Genomic DNA, 19,923 nt, shown 5'->3' with positions numbered 1-19,923 from the left:
GTAAAGTCGTACATAAACAAATGAAACGAATTTGACTAATTAATGAGAGAGCACAGTAGTGCATAAAATGTCCATACTAGTCTCATGGAGAGATTACTACTAGTTTTGGTATTCATTTTCTGTGATTAGCTGTAAAGTATTTCTCATGTTTCCTCTTTGTGTATTTTATATTTATTCCCAGATAATAAGTGTCATTCAGACACTGCTTACAGAAAATAAACGTGAACTGAAATGATCTGAGGAATGTTGCCACTAAGGAAACTGTCAATATCTGGCATCTAAATAGCTACATTAAGATGTACTGCTATTTCTATCATTTATACAACCAAATCTCTGACTATGTAGTCCTGTTACTGACTCCTATTTAAAGAATCTCTGACTCATTTAAAGAATGTTTTATTAGGAAACTTCTTATTGACAATTTTGCTCTATGAATAGCATATTCTCGTATTTCCCCCACCAGAAATGTGCTACAGAAATAATAACATCCACAGATCTATGTTAATAATATCTGTAAGGTTTTGACTCATAGTAAGCATTTAATTAACTTCTATGCATTTACATTTTTACTGATGTTTGTCTATCGTATATATCTGCATGCACTTTTCTGCGAACACAATTTATGACACAGATAACACTGTAGAAAAGTAGTATTAACAGTTATTTACACACACACGGTTTTTGAGGCAGGTTTAATTTCACAGCCGGCCGGAGTGGCCGAGCGGTTCTCGGCGCTTCAGTCAGGAACAGCGCGACTTCTACGGTCGCAGGTTCGAATCCTGCCTCGGGCATGGACGTGTGTGATGTCCTTAGGTTAGTTAGGTTTAAGTAGTTCTAAGTTCTAGGAGACTGATGACTTCAGAAGTTACATCCCATAGTGCTCAGAGCCATTTGAACCATTTCTTTTAATTTCAGGACCACGAATATCGGGTTTTGGATTCCTCTTTTCTTCTCTCTCGTGCTTTGATCTCTGCGGGCGTTTTCCCTTTGGTGTGAATAGGAATTTCACCTGTACTTGGAAACATGGAACGGTCGTGGCCTCATATGTGTTGACAATGATCTTGCACGTGTGAGCCTCTCAGTACAAATGTTAAACGAGACTGCTGGAGTAAATTCTATAGCAGCATCACATTTCTATGCAGGCATAGATTCAATGTAAACGTGTTTAAGATGTGTATATCAAGTAAATAGTTAGGTATTTAGTATATCGATTTCTGGTATTCAGGTAGCAGGGATTCGCATGTAAATAAGATGTAAATTTGCAAAAGTGACTGTTTACATATTTCGCAAATAGTGCCACAAGGATAAGTGGACTATTAAGCGAACATGGGACACTCAAAAGAGTGCAAAATGTGCACTTTTAAAAGAGTTTACGAGGTAGAGAGGATATAAAATGTAGACTGACAATGGCAAGGAAAGCGTTTCTGAAGAAGAGAAATTTGTTAACATCGAGTATAGATTTAAGTGTCAGGAAGTCGTTTCTGAAAGTATTTGTATGGAGTGTAGCCATGTATGGAAGTGAAACATGGACGATAAATAGTTTGGACAAGAAGAGAATAGAAGCTTTCGAAATGTGGTGTTACAGAAGAATGCTGAAGATAAGGTGGATAGATCATGTAACTAATGAGGAGGTACTGAATAGGATTGGGGAGAAGAGAAGTTTGTGGCACAACTTGACTAGAAGAAGGGATCAGTTAGTAGGACATGTTTTGAGGCATCAAGGGATCACAAATTTAGCATTGGAGCGCAGCGTGGAGGGTAAATATCGTAGAGGGAGACCAAGAGATGAATACACTAAGCAGATTCAGAAGGTTGCAGTAGGTACTGGGAGATGAAGAAGCTTGCACAGGATAGAGTAGCATGGATAGCTGCACCAAACCAGTCTGAGGACTGAAGACCACAACAACAACTTATAATTACGCGAAAGAGATGATTAACAACGACCAGGTTCGACTTACCGTTTGTGGACGATGTGTAGCAGTCTACGGGGGATGAACCAACGTTCCCAGCCTCTTCCTGTGGCCTACTTCAACGATTGAAACACTTTTACGCGCGCACAAACGAAGATAGTGAAGTGCACCATAATGACATGCTACATTTAAGGCAAAAACTGTGACTAATTTCGCTAAAAGACACGGTGCTATGACGATGCGTTATCGACAACACATAAACAGTGCAGTCACACACAATTTGACTATAGTGCGATGAATAAAATGTGTCAGCAGAGACGTCTAATAAATGCCTGCTTAAAAATACCCATACAAACGCACCAAATACGTAACACTGTTGAGGCACGTTTGTTGTGGTTATTCAGATCGGGAACCATTTCGTAACAGTGCGACACATATGAGTTGTGTGAACTGTTAAGGCTCTAGTGAATAAACAGTGACAATTTACATGAATGCTAGAGGGATACTTGTCACACAACACAAGTGCTATTCAGAACCTTTTTCCCAGGACACTACAGTGAGTAGTGATATATAAAGGACTGATTCTGCCGTGTTCTGTGCATTTCATGAACGTGCTTTACCAGCATGTGCATCCGCGCAGCAATGCAACTCAAAATCACGTGCGCGTAGCGTGGCTGCCCGCATAGTTCCACATGCCGGCAGCAGGGCGCGCCATATGCGGCGAGCAACGACCTTGCTCCCCGCGCCGCTACTGCGCGCTGATTACTTCCCAATAGCACGGAAGAAAGCGAAACTAATGTTGTTGTTGTTGTCGTCGTCTTCAGTCCAGAGACTGGTTTGATGCAGCTCGCCATGCGACTCTATCCTGTGCAAGCTTCTTCATCTTACAATACCTGCTGCAACCTACATCCTTCTGAATCTGCTTAGTGTATTCATCTCTTGGTCTCCCTCTACGATTTTTACCCTCCACGCTGCCCTCAAATGCTAAATTTGTGATCCCTTCATGCCTCAGGACATGTCCTACCAACCGATCCCTTCTTCTAGCCAAGTTACGCCACAAACTCCTCTTCCCCCCAATTCTATTCAATACCTCTTCATTAGTTACGTGACCTACCCATCTCATCTTCAGCATTCTTCTGTAGCACCACATTTCGAAAGCTTCTATTGTCTTCGTGTCCAAACTATATATTGTCCTTGTTTCACTTCCATACAAATACTTTGAGAAACTACTTCCTGACACTTAAATCTATACTCGATGTTAACAAATTTCTCTTCTTCAGAAACGGTTTCCTTGCCATTGCCAGTCTACATTTTATATCCTCTCTACTTCGACCATCATCAGTTATTTTGCTCCCCAAATAGCAAAACTCCTTTACTACTTTAAGTGACTCATTTGCTAATCGAATTCCCTCGGCATCACCCGACTTAATTCGACTACATTCCATCATCCTCATTTTACTTTTGTTGATGTTCATCTTATATCCTCCTTTCAAGACACTGTCTATTCCATTCAACTGCTCTTCCAAGTCCTTTGCTGTCTCTGACAGAATTACAATGTCATCAGCGAACCTCAAAGTTTTTATTTCTTCTCCCTGGATTTTAATACCTACTCCGAATTTTTCTTTTGTTTCCTTTACTGCTTGCTCAGTATACAGATTGAATATCGGGGAGAGGCTACAACCGTCTCACTCCCTTCCCAACCACTGTTTCTCTTTCATGTCCCTCGACTCTTATAACTGCCATCTGGTTTCTGTACAAATTGTAAATAGCCTTTCTCTCCCTGTATTTTACCGCTGCCACCTTCAGAATTTGAAAGATAGTATTCCAATAAACATTGTGGAAAGCTTCTACCAGTTTTTCCATTCGCCTGAAAAGAATTCGCGTTAGTATTTTACAGCTGTGACTTATTAAACTGATGTTTCGGCAATTTTCACATCTGTCAACACCTGCTTTCTTTGCGATTGGAATTATTATATTCTTCTTGAAGTCTGAGGGTATTTCGCCTGTCTCATACATCTTGCTCACCAGATGGTAGAGTTTGGTCAGGACTGGCTCTCCCAAGGCCGTCAGTAGTTCCAATGGAATGTTGTCTACTCCGGGGGCCTTGATTTGACTCAGGTCTTTCAACGCTCTGTCACACTCTTCACGCAGTATCCTATCTCCCATTTCCATCTACATCCTCTTCCATTTCCATAATATTGTCCTCAAGTACATCGCCCTTGTATAGATCCTCTATATACTCCTTCCACCTTTCTGCTTTCCCTTCTTTGCTTAGAACTGGGTTTCCATCTGAGCTCTTGATGTTCGTACAAGTGGTTCTCTTATCTCCAAAGGTCTCTTTAATTTTCCTGTAGACCGTATCTATCTTACCCCTAGTGACATAAGCCTCTACATCCTTACATTCGTTCTCTAGCCATCCCTGCTTAGCCATTTTGCATTTCCTGTCGATCTCAGTTTTGAGATGTTTGTATTCCTTTTTGCCTGCTTCATTTACTGCATTTTTATATTTTCTCCTTTCATCAATTAAATTCAATATATCTTCTGTTACCCAAGGATTTCTACCAGCCATCGTCTTTTTACCTACTTGATCGCCTTCACTATTTCATCCCTCAAAGCTATCCATTCTTCTTCTACTGTATTTCTTTCACCCATTCCTGTCATTTGTTCCCTTATGCTCTCCCTAAAACTCTCTACAACCTCTGGTTTAGTAAGTTTATCAATGTCCCCCTCTCCATAAATTCCCATCTTTTTGCAGTTTCTTCAGTTTTAGTGTACAGTACATAACCAATAGATTGTGGTCAGAGTCCACATCTGCCCCTGGAAATGTCTTACAATTCAAAACCTGGTTCCTAAATCTCTGTCTTACCATTATATAACCTAACAATTCCGAATGCAGGCAAAAACCCCAGCCTACCAGCCAACAATAGACCAATAAGCCTCCTACAAAACATGGGGAAAATTCCTGATAGGGTTATACTAAACCGTATACAAAAAGCCCTCACTGGAGATAACACCATCTGGGCAGAACAGTTTGGCTTCCAAAGGATAGTTTCCGCCGAGCTCCAAGTACTCCAGTTAACTCAACACATCTCCCAAAATAGGAACTACGAAAATTCAACAGCCGCCTTCTTCCTTGACTGGGAAAAAGCGTTTGACAAAGTGTGGTATCAGAACCTAATATGGAAACTCTTAAGACAGACAACCATCCCAGCCACCTACATCAAAATAATGGACAGCTTCCTCACCAACAGACACTTCATGGTCGAAATTGACGGAAAACACTCATCCATACGACCGCTTTTCTTCTTCTTTCTTCTGTAGTGGTCAATCCAAGGACTGGTTTGCAACAGCTACAATGGCAGCTTGTCTCCATTCTGTGCGTTTTTCAGCTTTTCTCTTCATTTCTTTATAGGTGTCACATCCCACATCTTTCACGATTTGATCAGTGTTCCTTAGTCGTGGTCTTCCTCTTGATCTTCTTCCCTCGATATATCCTTCTGTGATTGTGTTCAGGAGTCCTTTATGTCTTAGTAGATGGCCAGTAAATTGCACTCTTCTCACCTGCTCTTTCCAGAACCACTTCGTTTGTGACCTTGTCGATACATTTTATTTTGATCATGCGTCTCTAGCACCATATTTCAAAAGAATTTCGCTTCTGGTCTTCCTCTGTCCCGAGAGTCCACGTTTCACACCCATAGCATGCCACACTCCACACATATGATTTCAAAAGTCTTTTCCTGATTTCAAGGCTGATGCTCTTAGATGTTAAGATGTTTTTCTTCTTGTTAAAAGCAGCCTTTGCTTGAGCAATTCTACTTCTCACTTCTGCCTTTCTCCTTCATCCCTGGTAATATTACTGCCCAGATAAGTAAATTTATCAACTTTTTGAACTTGGACTTTCACTTGATCTTTTTTGTCGCATGCCATTACTTTTGTTTTTGCTTTATTAATTCTCATATTATATTCTTCCCCCATACCTTTATCTATTCTATTCAGTAGGACTACAAGATCTTCTTCACTTTCAGCCAGGACAGCTATATCATCGGCATATCTTATATCTATTCGTTGGCCATGAATTACTACACCTGTCTGTGAATTTTCCCTTACTTTTTTCAGCGCCTCTTCAATGTATATGTTAAAGATAACAGGGGATAGTGTGCAACCTTGTCGGACACCTTTCCGTATCTGCACCGGACGGATAACTGCTGTCTCGTTTTTGTACAGGTTCCATATCATTTTTCTACCTTTATAGCCTATTCCTACTTTGAGTACCTCAAACATCTTATCCCATTTAACATTATCAAAGGCTCTCTCTACATCTACGAAAGCTTTCTATGTTCTCAGGTTCTTATCTAGTCGTTTCCCTATTATTAGTTTTAGAGCAAATATTGCTTCTCTGGTTCCTCTGTATTTCCGGAATCCAAACAGCTCTTAGGAGAGTGTAGCTTCGACTTCTTGTTCTATGCGTTTTACGACAATTGAGGTTACTGTTTTAGAGGCGTGAGTAACTAGGCTGAGCGTCCTATAATTTTCATATCTTGTAGCATTTGACTTCTTTGGAATGGGGATCATAATGTTATTCTCAACGCCATTGTTTTACGACCGCTGAATGCAGGAATTCCCCAAGGATCAGTCCTCTCGCAAACCCTGTTTAATATCTACGCAAACTATATCCCACTGGAGCCGGAGTAAACATTGCCCAGTTCGCTGGCGACACGGCTTTTTTCGCAAGCTTGAAACGACACCTCACTAACATCAAAAGGCTGCAGCGGCAACTGTCCCTAGTGGAAGTACGGTGTGGCCAAAATAAAATGCAACTGAACGCAGGGAAATCAGCTACAATCTACTTTACGAGAAAAAGACCAATCCTTGAAGAAAACCTGAGACTAAATGCACAGTAACTACCCTGGAGGGTAGCATGAGTTTCTTAGAAGTACGAGGGTCAGTCAAAAAGTAATGCCTCCTATTTTTTTTTCTACGTTTAATTGTCAGGAAATTTAAATGCAATTACATAGGTTGAAAACCACAACATTGAGGATCATTTTGTCATTTTTCAATGTAATCTCCGCCCATCTCTACAGTTTTGGTCCATCTTTGAACAAGGGCATGTATCCCAGCACGGTAAAAATCACAGCTCTGCTTCCTAAGCCATTGACGCACGGATGTTTTGACGGCCTCCTCATCTTCAAAATGAATCCCACGATGAGCTTCTTTTAGTGGCCCGAACAGATGGAAGTCTGATGGTGCCAGATCAGGGCTGTATGGGGGATGAGGCAAAACTTCCCATCCAATTTTGACAATCTCGTCAGAGGTGTGACGACTGGTGTGTGGTCTTGCATTGTCATGCAAAAGAAGAACATCTGCCATTGATTTTGTTGGGCGAACTCGCTGAAGACGTGCTTTAAGTTTTTTGGGTTGTGACGTATTGAACAGAATTTATTGTGCATCCGTGCTCCAAAAAATCAACCAGAATCACACCCTCTGTATCCCAGAAAACTGTTGCCATAACTTTCCCTGCCGATCGCACAGTTTTGAATTTTTTCTTCCTCAGTGAGCTTGTGTGATGCCACTCCATTGACTGCCTCTTTGATTCGGGTTCAAAAACATGCACCCATGTTTCGTCCCCAGTCACAATTTTTTTCAGAAACTCATCTCCCTCCAAACGGAAGCGCTGCAAGTGTTGGGAGGCTATTGTTTTCCTTGCCTCTTTATTCTGATCGGTTAACATTCTTGGAACCCACCGTGCACAAACTTTTGAGTACCCCAATTGTTTAATAATCGTGATCACACTGCCTTTACTAAGAGAAATAATGCGACACACTTCATCTGCAGTCACCCGACGGTCACCACGAATGATGTCATCAACTTGCTGAATGTTGTGTGGAGTCACTGCACTCACCGGCCTGCCGCTCCGCTTTTCGTCAGTCAACGGTGTTTGCCCTTCAGCTTCCTTACAACGACGAACCCATCGTCTAACAGTGCTGACATCCACTGTCACAACACCATACACCTTCTTCAGTCTTTCATGAATGCGTATGGGCGTTTCACCTTCTGCATTCAAGAATTCAATCACACAACGCTGTCTCAAACGAACATCGATGTCGGCCATCTTACAAACTTCTGCTGTGCTGCCACCTGTTGACACAGAAAGTTACTACTGCAGTGGATTGCAGAAGTAGGTTTGAGGAATGGCGCCAAATTCAAATTTTTCACTTAACTTATTTTTTTTAAGTAGAAAAAAAATGGGAGGTTTTACTTTTTGACCGACCCTCGTAGATACCTTAGGGTTTGCGAAGCAACTCAAATCGTTTGATATGGGCAAGTCTTCAGGTCCAGATTGTATACCGATTAGGTTCCTTTCAGATTACGCTGATACAGTAGCTCCCTACTTAGCAATCATATACAACTGCTCGCTCACCGATAGATCTGTACCTACAGATTGGAAAATTGCGAAGGTCGCACCAGTGTTTAACAAGGGTAGTAGGAGTAATCCATCGAACTACAGACCTATATCACTGACGTCGGTTTGCAGTAGAATTTTGGAGCATATACTGTATTCAAACATTATGAATCACCTAGAAGGGAACCATCTATTGATACGTAATCAGCATGGTTTCAGAAAACATAGTTCTTGTGCAACGCAGCTAACTCTTTATTCGCACGAAGTAATGGTCGCTATCGACAAGGGATCTCAAGTTGATTCCGTGCTTCTATATTTACGGAAAGCTTTTGACACCGTTCCACACAAGCGACTTCTTATCAAGCTACGGGCCTATGGGGTATCGTCTCAGTTGTGCGACTGGATTCGTGATTTCCTGTCAGGAAGGTCGCAGTTCGTAGTAATAGACGGCAAATCATCGAGTAAAACTGAAGTGATATCAGGTGTTCCCCAGAGAAGCGTCTTGGGACCTCTGCTGTTCCTGATCTATATAAATGACATGGGTGACAATCTGAGCAGTTCTCTTAGGTTGTTCGCAGATGATGCTGTAATTTACCGTCAAGTAACGTCATCCAAAGACCAGTATCAGTTGCAAAGCGATTTAGAAAAGATCGCTGTATGGTGTGTCAGGTGGCAGTTGACGCTAAATAACGAAAAGTGTGAGGTGATCCACATGAGTTCCAAAATAAGTCCGTTGGATTTCGATTACTCGATAAACAGTACAATTCTCAAGGCTGTCAATTCAACTAAGTATCTGGGTGTTAAAATTACGAACAACTTCAGTTGGAAAGACCACATAGATAATATTGTGGGGAAGGCGAGCCAAAGGTTGCGTTTCATTGGCAGGACACTTAGAAGATGCAACAAGACGACTAAAGAGACAGCTTACACTACACTCGTTCGTCCTCTGTTAGAATATTGCTGCGCGGTGTGGGCTCCTTACCAGGTGGGATTGATGGAGGACATCGAAAGGGTGCAAAAAAGGCAGCTCGTTTTGTATTATCGCGTGCCTATTCTCTTCTTGTCTAAACTATTTGTCTTCCCCGCTTCACTTCCATACATAGCTACACTGCATACAAGTACTTTCAGAAACGACCTCCTGACAAATCTATAGTCGATGTTAACAAATTTCTTTTCTTCAGAAACACTTTCCTTGCCACTGCCAGTCTACATTTTATATCCCCTCTACTTCGACCATCAGCAGTTTTTTGGTCCCCATATAATTCCCTTGGAATCACCCGACTTAATTCGACTACATTCCATTATGCTCGTTTTGCTTTTGTTGATGTTCATCTTATATCCCCCTTTCAAGACACTGTCCATTCCGTTCAACGGCTCTTCTAAGTCTTTTGCTGTCTCTGACAGTATTCCAATGTCTTCGGCGAACCTCGAAGTTTTTATTTCTTCTCCATGGATTTTAATTCCTACTCCGATATTTCTTTTGTTTCCTTTACAGCTTGCTCAATATACAGATGGAATAACATCTGGGAGAAGCTACAACCCTGTCTCACTCCCTTCCCAACCAGTGCTTGCCTTCCATGTCCCTCGACTCTTGTAACTGCCATCTGGTTTATGTACAAATTGTAAATAGCCTTTCGCACCCTGTATTTTACGCCTGCCACCTTTAGAATTTAAAAGTCAACATTGTCAAAAGCTTTCTCCAAGTCTACAAATGCTAGAAACGTAGGTTTGCCTTTCCTTAATCTTTCTTCTAAGACAAGTCGTAGGGTCATAGCTCATAAGGATAGGTAGGCACGGCTCAAGTACCAGTGACTAAAATAAACCAGTACTCGCACCCAAAACCAAACAAAGTACGACAACCCAACGGTAGATCGCCTCGGAAGAAACAAGAAGACAACGAGAACGTCGAACCACACAACTCCTAAAGACGAAGAGCAAAGCACCATCCAAGGAGGCGGATTGGTGGACGAAGTCCGGAAACAATAACATTCCTGTCCCCAAAGGCAAATAAAGAGTGCCACCACAGTACAACCATCCAAACACACACAAAAATACACGGCGAATCGGCAAAGCCGATGGACCTTTCTTCAACAAAGTGACACACAATTTTTTTTAATGAAACATGGACAAATACGTGCCAACAGCATAGAAAACGATACATTCTGTGTGTTTTCTCAATCGTAAAAGATGTTTAAAGATGAAGTAACATTTAAAGAACTTTTATGATTTGTACGATAATTTGCGGAACTTTTAATGAAATAATTGATCAGCTGAACATTGAAATGATATGAGCGTATGGCATTGTTGGCCGAGAGACCACAAACGGGGATCCTTTTTAGTTGAAGCCACTTCGGCGACTTGCGGGTCGATGATGAAAGATACACAACACCCAGTTCCACACCGGGAATCGAACCCGGGCCGCCAGCGTGACAAAGCGGAAACGCTATCGCTACGCTACGGAGGCGGACAACATGAACATCAACAAAACTATATTTGAAAAGTAAAAATATCTAAAAGCTCACCTGCTACCTGACTTCTACATTCAACGGAACTCTACTTTTTATTTTCTATGTTATATAACTACAAAGTATCATCCAAGGGGGCAATAAAATGTTTCTTTTTACGTGTAAATAAATTAAAGCGTAAAAAACTAAAATAATTTATGTAAACCTAGGTAAGAAACGCTGTATTTTTGTATTAATTTCATGTCTTGTCTATAAGTTGTCTTATAATGTAAAACTGTAATTACACTACTGGCCATTAAAATTGCTACACCAAGGAGAACTGCAGATGATAAACGGGTATTCATTGGACAAATATATTATACTAGAACTGACATGTGATTACATTTTCACGCTATTTGGGTGACTATATCCTGAGAAATCAGTACCCGGAATAACCACCTTTGGCCGTAATAACTGCCTTGATACGCCTGGGCATTGAGTCAAACAGAGCTTGGATGGCGTGTACAGGTACAGCTGCCCATGCAGCCTCAACACGATACCACAGTTCATCGAGATTAGTGACTGGCGTATTGTGACGGGCCAATTGGTGAGACATCTGGAGAATGTGCTGGCCAGGGTAGCAGTCGAACTTTTCTGTATCCAGAAAGGCCCGTACAGGAGCTGCAACATGCGTCGTGTTTTATCCTGCTGAAATGTAGGATTTCGCAGGGATCGAATGAAGGGTAGAGCCACGGGTCGTAACATCTGAAATGTAACGTCCACAGTTCAAAGTGCCGTCAATGCGAACAAGAGGTGACCGAGGCGTGTAACCAATGGCACCCCATACCATCAAGCCGGGTGATACGCCAGTATGACGATGACGAATACACGCTTCGAACGTGCGTTCACCGCGATGTCGCCAAACATGAATGCGACCATCGTGATGCTGTAAACAAAACGTGGATTCATCCGAAAAAATTACGTTTAGCCATTCGCGCACCCGGGTTCGTCGTTGAGTAGACCACCGCAGGCGCTCCTGTCTGTGATGCAGCGTCAAGGGTAACCGCAGCCACGGTCTCCGAGTTGATAGTCCGTACTGCTGCAAACTTCGTCGAACTGATCGAGCAGATGGTTGTTGTCTTGCAAACGTCCCCATCTGTTGACTCAGGGATCGAGACGTGGCTGCACGATCCGTTAGAGCCATGCGGATAAGATGCCTGTCATCTCGACTGCTAGAGATACGAGGCCGTTGGGATCCGGCACGGCGTTCTGTATCACCCTCTTGAACCCACCGATTCCATATTCTGCAAACAGTCATTGGATCTCGACCAACGCGAGCAGCAATTTCGCGATACGATAAACTGCAATCGCGATAGGCTACAATCCGACTTTTATCGAAGTCGGAAACGTGATGGTACGCATTTCACCTCCTTACACGAGGCATCACAACAACGTTTCACCAAGCAACGCCGGCCAACTGCTGTTTGTGTATGACAAATCGGTGGAAACTTTCCTCATGTCAGCACGTTATAGGTGTTGCCACCGGCGCCAACCTTGTGTGAATGTTCTGAAAAGCTAATCATTTGCATATCCCAGCATCTTCTTCCTGTCGGTTAAATTTCGCGTCTGAAGCACGTCATCTTCGTGGTGTAGCAACTTTAATGGCCAGTAGTGTATGTTATAAAACTAAAAAGTATTATCCGAGGGGCAATGCAATATTTCTTTTTACGTGTAAATAAATTTAAGCCTCAAAATACTAAAATAGTTTACGTAAACCTATGTATGAAACACAGTATTTTTGTATTATTTCAGTGTGTTGTCTTTAAGCTGTCTTGTAATGTAAAACTAACTAATTTCTGTTAAATGTGGGAGAGCACACAGATGTTAAAACTAGAAAAAGCGAGCTACTGCATTTTTAATTGGCAAATAATGCATCAGACGCAGCGTCAACAATCAAGTTTTATGCATTCAGCCGCGCCGGGAAGGAGCGTAGTGAAGTTACTAACATTTTTCCACGCGAGAGGCTTCCAGAACAGGAAGAGACCGAGGAAAAATTACAGGAAATTTGCCTTCAGTTCTCTACTTGCATGCAGCGTCTAGCTCTCCCTCTCCTTGAGGCCCGCTCTCTATTGATGGCTCCGCTCTTGAACTTGAAAGATATTTTCGAGGTGTTTAAAGTATTCATCCATGTAAAAGAATCGTCAGTATATGAATAACTGTTATTGTTTATCAGTGTTTAAATAACTTTAACCTTTCCTGTCAACCTTTCTATGTTTCAGCTAAGAGAACTGCAGACATCTCGTTTGCTGACAGCTGCCGAACATCACTGGTGTTCGAATTTCTAGCAGCCACTGTTGCGTCCCTGAGATCTGTTAAGCCGATCCGTAAACGCAGTTTCCGTGCTGGACTTCCGTGCACAATGCGTAATTTTAAAGATCGGGATACGACCAACAAACGCTGTGAGCGGTTAGTCCACTCCGGCGGTGTCAAAGCAGGTTAGACAATATCTTGAATTACTAGTTTTCTGCCGCGCGGGATTAGCCGAGCGGTCTAGGGCGCTGCAGTCACGGACTGTAAGGCTGGTCCCGGCACAGGTTCGAGTCCTCCCTCGGGCATGGTTGTGTATGTTTGCCCTTCGGATAATTTAGGTTAAGTACTATGTAAGCTTAGGAACTGATGACCTTAGCAGTTAACTATCATAAGATTTCACAGACATTTGAACATTTTTTTTATTAATTTTCTCTCTCTTTGAGGTATATTTACCTGTGCGTGTGATAATTTAAACTTATAATTTTTTTTTGGTTGGCTGCTTCTTTAAATTAACGGCACTCCAGTAAATTTCCTCTTATCAAAATTTATTTTTCAATTAACAATAGAGAGTGCCACACAAAACGAGAGAGAAAACTTTTCTTTTTTGAAAATTATACAACTAGCGCTCAAAGCGGTGAGCAAGCAGACATTCACATGGGTCGTAAGGATAATGTTTATATCAAATTATTTTCTACTTATTTAACGAAATAGTTATATTTTTGATTCCATTCGTTAGTAAATTACTAAGCGACATCAGTTATTGTGAAGTACATGTACAAACAACCGAAACAGAGATTTAATGACAGAAGATATACTTTCCAATACGTATACATTTGGAGATTACTCCGCTGACAGCAAGAGAATATAATCCCATATTTAATGCATGAAAGCTTGTATTTTTTTATCGTCTTACTATCACAGGCGTTTTCCTTGACACTTGAAACATTTTTATGGGGTCTAATGATACGCCCATTCTTATACATCACTCGACTTTCTAATCCACGAAACTTTTGTAAGTGTAATTACTTTTGCTTCAAAAGCGAATGTGTTGATTTGTGGCTCAGATTTAGCAAACGTGTGCAATTGGTTTGTTCTGTATTGGGAAGCAGTTTTATTGCTTCTGGCGATTTATAATCACATCTGTGTGGTCTCCCCTTAAGCTACAGATCTGATCGCTCATTTCGCATTTAAATAAAAATGGTTCAAATGGCTCTGAGCACTATGGGATTTAACTTCTGAGGTCACCAGTCCCCTAGAACTTAGAACTACTTAAACCTACCTAACTAACCTAAGGGCACCACACACATCCATGCCCGAGACAGGATTCGAACCTGCGACCGTAGCGGTCGCGTGGTTCCAGACTGTAGCGCCTAGAACCGCTCGGCCACTCATGCCGGCCGTATGTTAAATAATGTAGATATTAATTCCATATAGGTCTCGTACGTTCCACTTTCACTGATTTGGCTGAAAGTGGAGCGAACAAAACTCCGACGTGTTGGGTAGTTATACGACGTTTTTCTGCAAAAGGTCAGGGCTTCACGTATTTATTAGCAGTTCTTTACTATCAAAGGAAAACGACATTGCTCAGTAAACATGGTTATGGAAATGGAAATGCCGTGTGGCTAGGACCTCCTGTCGCCTGGTGAATGTCTTTAAAATTGATGCCATTTCGGCGACTTGCGTGTCGATGACGATGAATGGATGATGATAAGGACAACACAACACCCCGCCCCGCCCCTGAGCGGAGAAAATCTCCGACCCAGCCGGGAATCGAACCTGGGTCGTTAGGTACGACATTCAGTCGCTCTGACCACTCAGCTACCAGGGGCGGACTAACAGAGTTATGAGTAAAAGCCTAGAATAGGCACAGAATGTTTTCAGCGCTTGCCGTGAGGTATGATGAGAACAAAAGAAGGTGTGTCAGCTCTGTTACGCAGGGAGAGAATACGTTTCGAAGTAACACATTCGGAAGAAAAGGTGAGACATTGCACTAAATGAGGATTATAAACTAAATTGCTCCTTATTTGCGTGGCAGCTGTTTAAACTGTGCTGGTATCTGCAAACCAGAGAAAGCGTCGCAACCCAGGACATATTCGAGAAGGCAGTGAAATATTTCTCTACTGTGTGTTGCTACGCAGCCGATCCGCATCAGAGCACTGAGTAAATGCATCAACGTTTCTTATTATATTGCACATGTGTCTGCCATTAATAAACATCGACCCACCTACCTTTTCCCGAGAATGAATTTGGAAAAATAATCCACTTCCAGATTATTCCATTCACACAAAGCTATGACTCTTAAAAGAGTCATTTCAACATCATATATGATACGTATTCGTGTCTCTGCAATTATCCCACGAGACATGCACCAACGGACGACGTCGCTCTGCACAAATTAATAACTTAAATCAGTCCACACACACGCCGAAAAACAATAAACAAGACAGTGGTTTCAATTTCGGCGCTAGAAAAACACTGGCTCAATTGTCGCCTCTCATTTTAGACCTGGCCACTGTTTCTATGTTTCGATACAGTGTATCGATACGTGGAACTGTTTCAGTATTTCGGAACGGCTGTGGTTCACTGTTTCGAAACCGTGGTGTTTCATTCCGCCCCTGTCTCGGATAACCGGACCAGATTCAATCTGGAGCCAGACACAGAAACTGTATCGTTGTTTCAAAATAAGGCTGTTTCAGTCCACCTATGCTTGGAACGGACTAATTGTATCGAAACAGCGATGTTTCATTCCGCTCTGTGTCGGACAAGATTCGGGCTCGGCACAGGTACTGTAACACAACATACCACTTCGTGAAACGCTTTCAAGGGTGTCGAAATCTTTTTGGTAGGCAATAGCATGAAGCTTAAGATATCCGAAAATAAAGCTTCGTTTCTATCTGACTGTCCTATCCCGAAATGGCGCAACATCTGCTTTATAAACACTAACCAAACAATAAAACAACGCATACTATTCACATTCAAGATAATAAACATGTGAAAACCATTCAGTTAAATTACACTTTTTTATAACATACGCTTCTCCGTTCATGTACAGTAATCATATTAAGAAACGCGAGTAAGCCTACAACATTTTGAATAAAAAAAGGCGTAGAGTGAGAGTTATTAGACATATACATAAAGTTGATGTAGATGTAACTGCAAGCAATCTGTTTGACGTTTCACTGAGAGTGTAATGGTGAACGGGAAGGGCTGGGTGCATGGTGAATTTATAGTAACGGTTCGAAACACCTTGAAAGACAAAATTTTTTTCTGTTATATTTTGTTATTTATTCGAATTATTTTGCGTTATGTGTGAGTCTATAGTCAATGTGCCTATTAACAACGATTCCCTTTGTGTGCGTGGAAATTAGCAGGATGAGTATATTACACATAATAACGGAATGTGGGAATCCCAGTAGCATATCCTTATTTTCTGCAGTTTGCTCCCACCTCCAGTTCCGTTCCTGGTGTTTCTTCAGTCTTCAGCTATGGCTGTCCTCAGCCAATTGATAAGCGTGAAAGTCACACGACACGAAAGCAGCGCATTTGCTACAGGAAATACGAAACTGCCAAGACGGCTAAGTGATAGTTTCATACTTTCTGCGGCATGACTAGCGCTCTCGCACCTCATTTATGTTTATATGGACAAACTTATACAGTAGACATTCAAGATGATAAAATGTGTATGTTTATTAGATTACAAAACACAAACTGTTTCACTGTTTCGAAACAGCGTATCGAAACATTACATTGTACTGTTTCATTTGTTTCAAAACAGTTACGTGTTTCAGTTTGCCTGTCTCTATCTCATTGGTTATGTCAGAGTGTCGTCCCACTGGCTACAGGAAACTGAAGTGTCGCCAACCTATGAGCAGTACATCGGAACCGCCATTACTGCTAATGGCCCTAATCTATACTTTAGGCTGCAATTTTTTGTCATTGTGACTGACGGATGAAGATTTACACACATTTTATTCAAACATTTTGCCACTTCACTGTTAATTTATATCAACAACTTTAAGTAAGAAAACAAATTCAGTAAAGCAAGACAGCACAGCTGTCGAAAGATGTGCACACACAAAGGGTGAACGCATACACTTATGGTACTTATGGTTCTGGTCTCGTACGTAGCTGCAATTACCTATGGATTTGCTACAATTTTTTTAAAAAGTTTTAATTCGTGAGTACAAGTATGTAGTTGGAATTTCAAAACTTGTTTGGTTTATTAGTCTTTCTACTTTAAACACTTATTTTGGTATTCATTGCATAAAGTCTTGAATAATCTACTCAAGTGAAACTACATCATCACAGAAAAAAACTGAGAAACAATTAAGTTATTCGAATGTGTAAGCAAACACGCGACCTGTCTTTTACAGCCGATCAGAATGTAAAGAAACAAACAAACCACAAGATCAAAACAAATTTTCCATTCGTAGTGCAATACAGTGTGATGCAAATCGAAATATATAGTCCAACATTACATTCACTCGCACTGATGTATCTTAATCAGAATCCTGATGATGCTGTGGTGTACGGGAAGGTGTCGTCGTTGAGTGACTGTAGGATGATACAAGATGACTTGGACAGGATTTGTGATTAGTGTAAAGAATGGCAGCTAACTCTAAATATAGATAAATGTAAATTGATGCAAATGAATAGGGAAAAGAATCCCGTAATGTTTGAATACTCCATTAGTAGTGTAGCGCTTGACACAGTCACGTCGATTAAATATTTGGGCGTAACATTGCAGAGCGATATGAAGTGGGACAAGCATGTAATGGCAGCTGTGGGGAAGGCGGATGGTCGTCTTCGGTTCATTGGTAGACATTTGGGAAGATGTGGTTCATCTACAAAGGAGACCGCTTATAAAACACTAATACGACCTATTCTTGAGTACTGCTCGAGCGTTTGGGATCCCTATCAGGTCGGATTGAGGGAGGACATGTAAGCAATTCAGAGGCGGGCTGCTAGATTTGTTACTGGTAGGTTTTATCGTCACGCGAGTGTTAGGAAATGCTTTAGGAAATCGGGTGGGAGTCTCTAGAGGAAAGGAGGCGTTCTTTTCGTGAATCGCTACTGAGGAAATTTAGAGAACCAGCATTTGAAGCAGACTGCAGTACAATTTTACTGCCGCCAACTTACATTTCGCGGAAAGGCAACAAAGATAAGATAAGAGAGATTAGGTCTCGTACAGAGGCATATAGGCAGTCATTTTTCCCTCGTTCTGTTTGGGAGTGGAACAGGGAGAGAAGATGCTAGTTGTGGTACGAGGTACTCTCCGCCACGCACCGTATGGTGGATTACGGAGTATGTATGTAGATGCAGATGTAACAACACAACCTGTGAAAATAATACACTAAGCAATCATCTTCAAAAAATTTAGAACAACTTTTAAACGAAGTGTAATCTTAGTCGTCACCAAATACTTCATTTTCATCGTACGTAGACTCGCTAAGGGCTTTGTAAATCATTTTTTCCAAACGTTTCTTCTCTTCACAGCACACTTTTAACACACAGTCATAATAAATCTGCGAAACAGAATACCGGTACTCTGACGTCACCTAATACCTACGAAGCAAAACATAGTAACAAAGGATTCAAAAACGATGGACGGTTAAAGAGAAACCGCTACGATGTCTGCAGAACTCATTCCGGAAGTAAAAAAAGGAACGTTCGAAACGACTGAAAATCATCGGAAGTGGCGCGACGTAATATCACATTGCCATTTCCTGCAAACGACGAAGAATTACTTCAGCCGCATGTCAAGTCGTGTTTACGGTTTTGCAGTTATTGCCTTGACAGCAACATTCGCACGTCACGACAAATTTTAAATGCAGATGCTCACCAAGGAACAGCATCTCGCCACCAAAGACTAAGCATCACTAGGAGGAAAGTAAACATGTTTTCCTTGTTTTTCTAATAACTTTTCGAAACTACGTACTTCCCTTGGCACAAAAAACTTGTCTAGCTGTAGATACTGTACGGGCACAGCGTCGTAGTAACATGATAGTTCGTGAATTCGAAGCAAAGACTGTAGAAAAAGAAAGGAAAGCACAGCACTTACCACGCGCAGCTTACGAATGACGATGACTGCAACATATACACAGCGCGGTGCGTTCCACGAATCCGCAAACCCACATGACCTGACAATCAGAGCCCTCTGCCTCTTTGCTGGCTGTCTTACGGCACTCACGCACTGCGCATGCGCGAACAAGCCGGTAGCTTTTTGCAACAGGAGCACGCCGTCGCCTTCCGACGCACAACTCTTACGTCTGTGCCGTAACTAACTCGTCAAAAGTTACACTCGTATCGAATGTTGAGAACACAAACCACTTTAACACAAAGTATACTTGTCGATTGCACCACACAAGCGAATAGCAAAGAGTCTGCTTTCAGGGAAAAGTTGCCCACCGCGTGTGCTCTCTCTCAAAAGCCGAAGCAACTACAGAGCAACAAAGACAAAGTTCTCCGACAGAAAGATGCGCCCGTCCTAACTCGAGTGTTCCGCTATTACTTTTTGTAACTTTCAGGCAGAGCACTGAATAAAATGACCAGTCATAGGCTGTTTACATACATTTTACACTACTGTCCATTAAAATTGCTTCACCAAGAAGAAGTGCAGCTGAGAAACGGGTTTTCATTGGACACGTATATTATACTAGAAGTGACATGTGATTACATTTTCACGCAGTTTGGGTGCGTAGATCCTGAGCAATCAGTACCCAGAACAACCACCTCTGGTCATAATAACGTCCGTGATACGCCTGGGCATTGAGTCAAACAGAGCTTGGATGGCGTGTACAGGTACAGCTGCCCATGCAACTTCAACACGATATCACTGGTCATCAAGAGTAGTAGTGAC

The 19,923-nt window shown here is 41.7% G+C and overlaps 1 protein-coding gene across 3 annotated transcripts in view; it reads right to left on the bottom strand.

Moving 5' to 3' along the window:
* The window catches only part of LOC126293387 (F-box/LRR-repeat protein 7-like), a 162,913-nt gene extending 143,654 nt beyond the window's left edge, over positions 1-19,259 (bottom strand). Inside the window, exon 1 of one of the 3 annotated variants that reach the window (XM_049986595.1) lies at positions 19,126-19,259. The gene's annotated coding sequence lies outside the window, so the exon portion shown is untranslated. Of the gene's footprint in view, positions 1-1,958; positions 2,602-19,125 lie in introns of those variants that run through there. The other 2 variants (XM_049986596.1, XM_049986598.1) reach the window with 2 other exon arrangements.
* Between the last annotated feature and the right edge of the window lie 664 nt (positions 19,260-19,923).

Source organism: Schistocerca gregaria, chromosome 10 (genome assembly GCF_023897955.1).
Source record: "Schistocerca gregaria isolate iqSchGreg1 chromosome 10, iqSchGreg1.2, whole genome shotgun sequence".
Lineage (NCBI taxonomy): Eukaryota > Metazoa > Arthropoda > Insecta > Orthoptera > Acrididae > Schistocerca > Schistocerca gregaria.
This window is presented reverse-complemented; position numbering and strand designations above follow the sequence as displayed.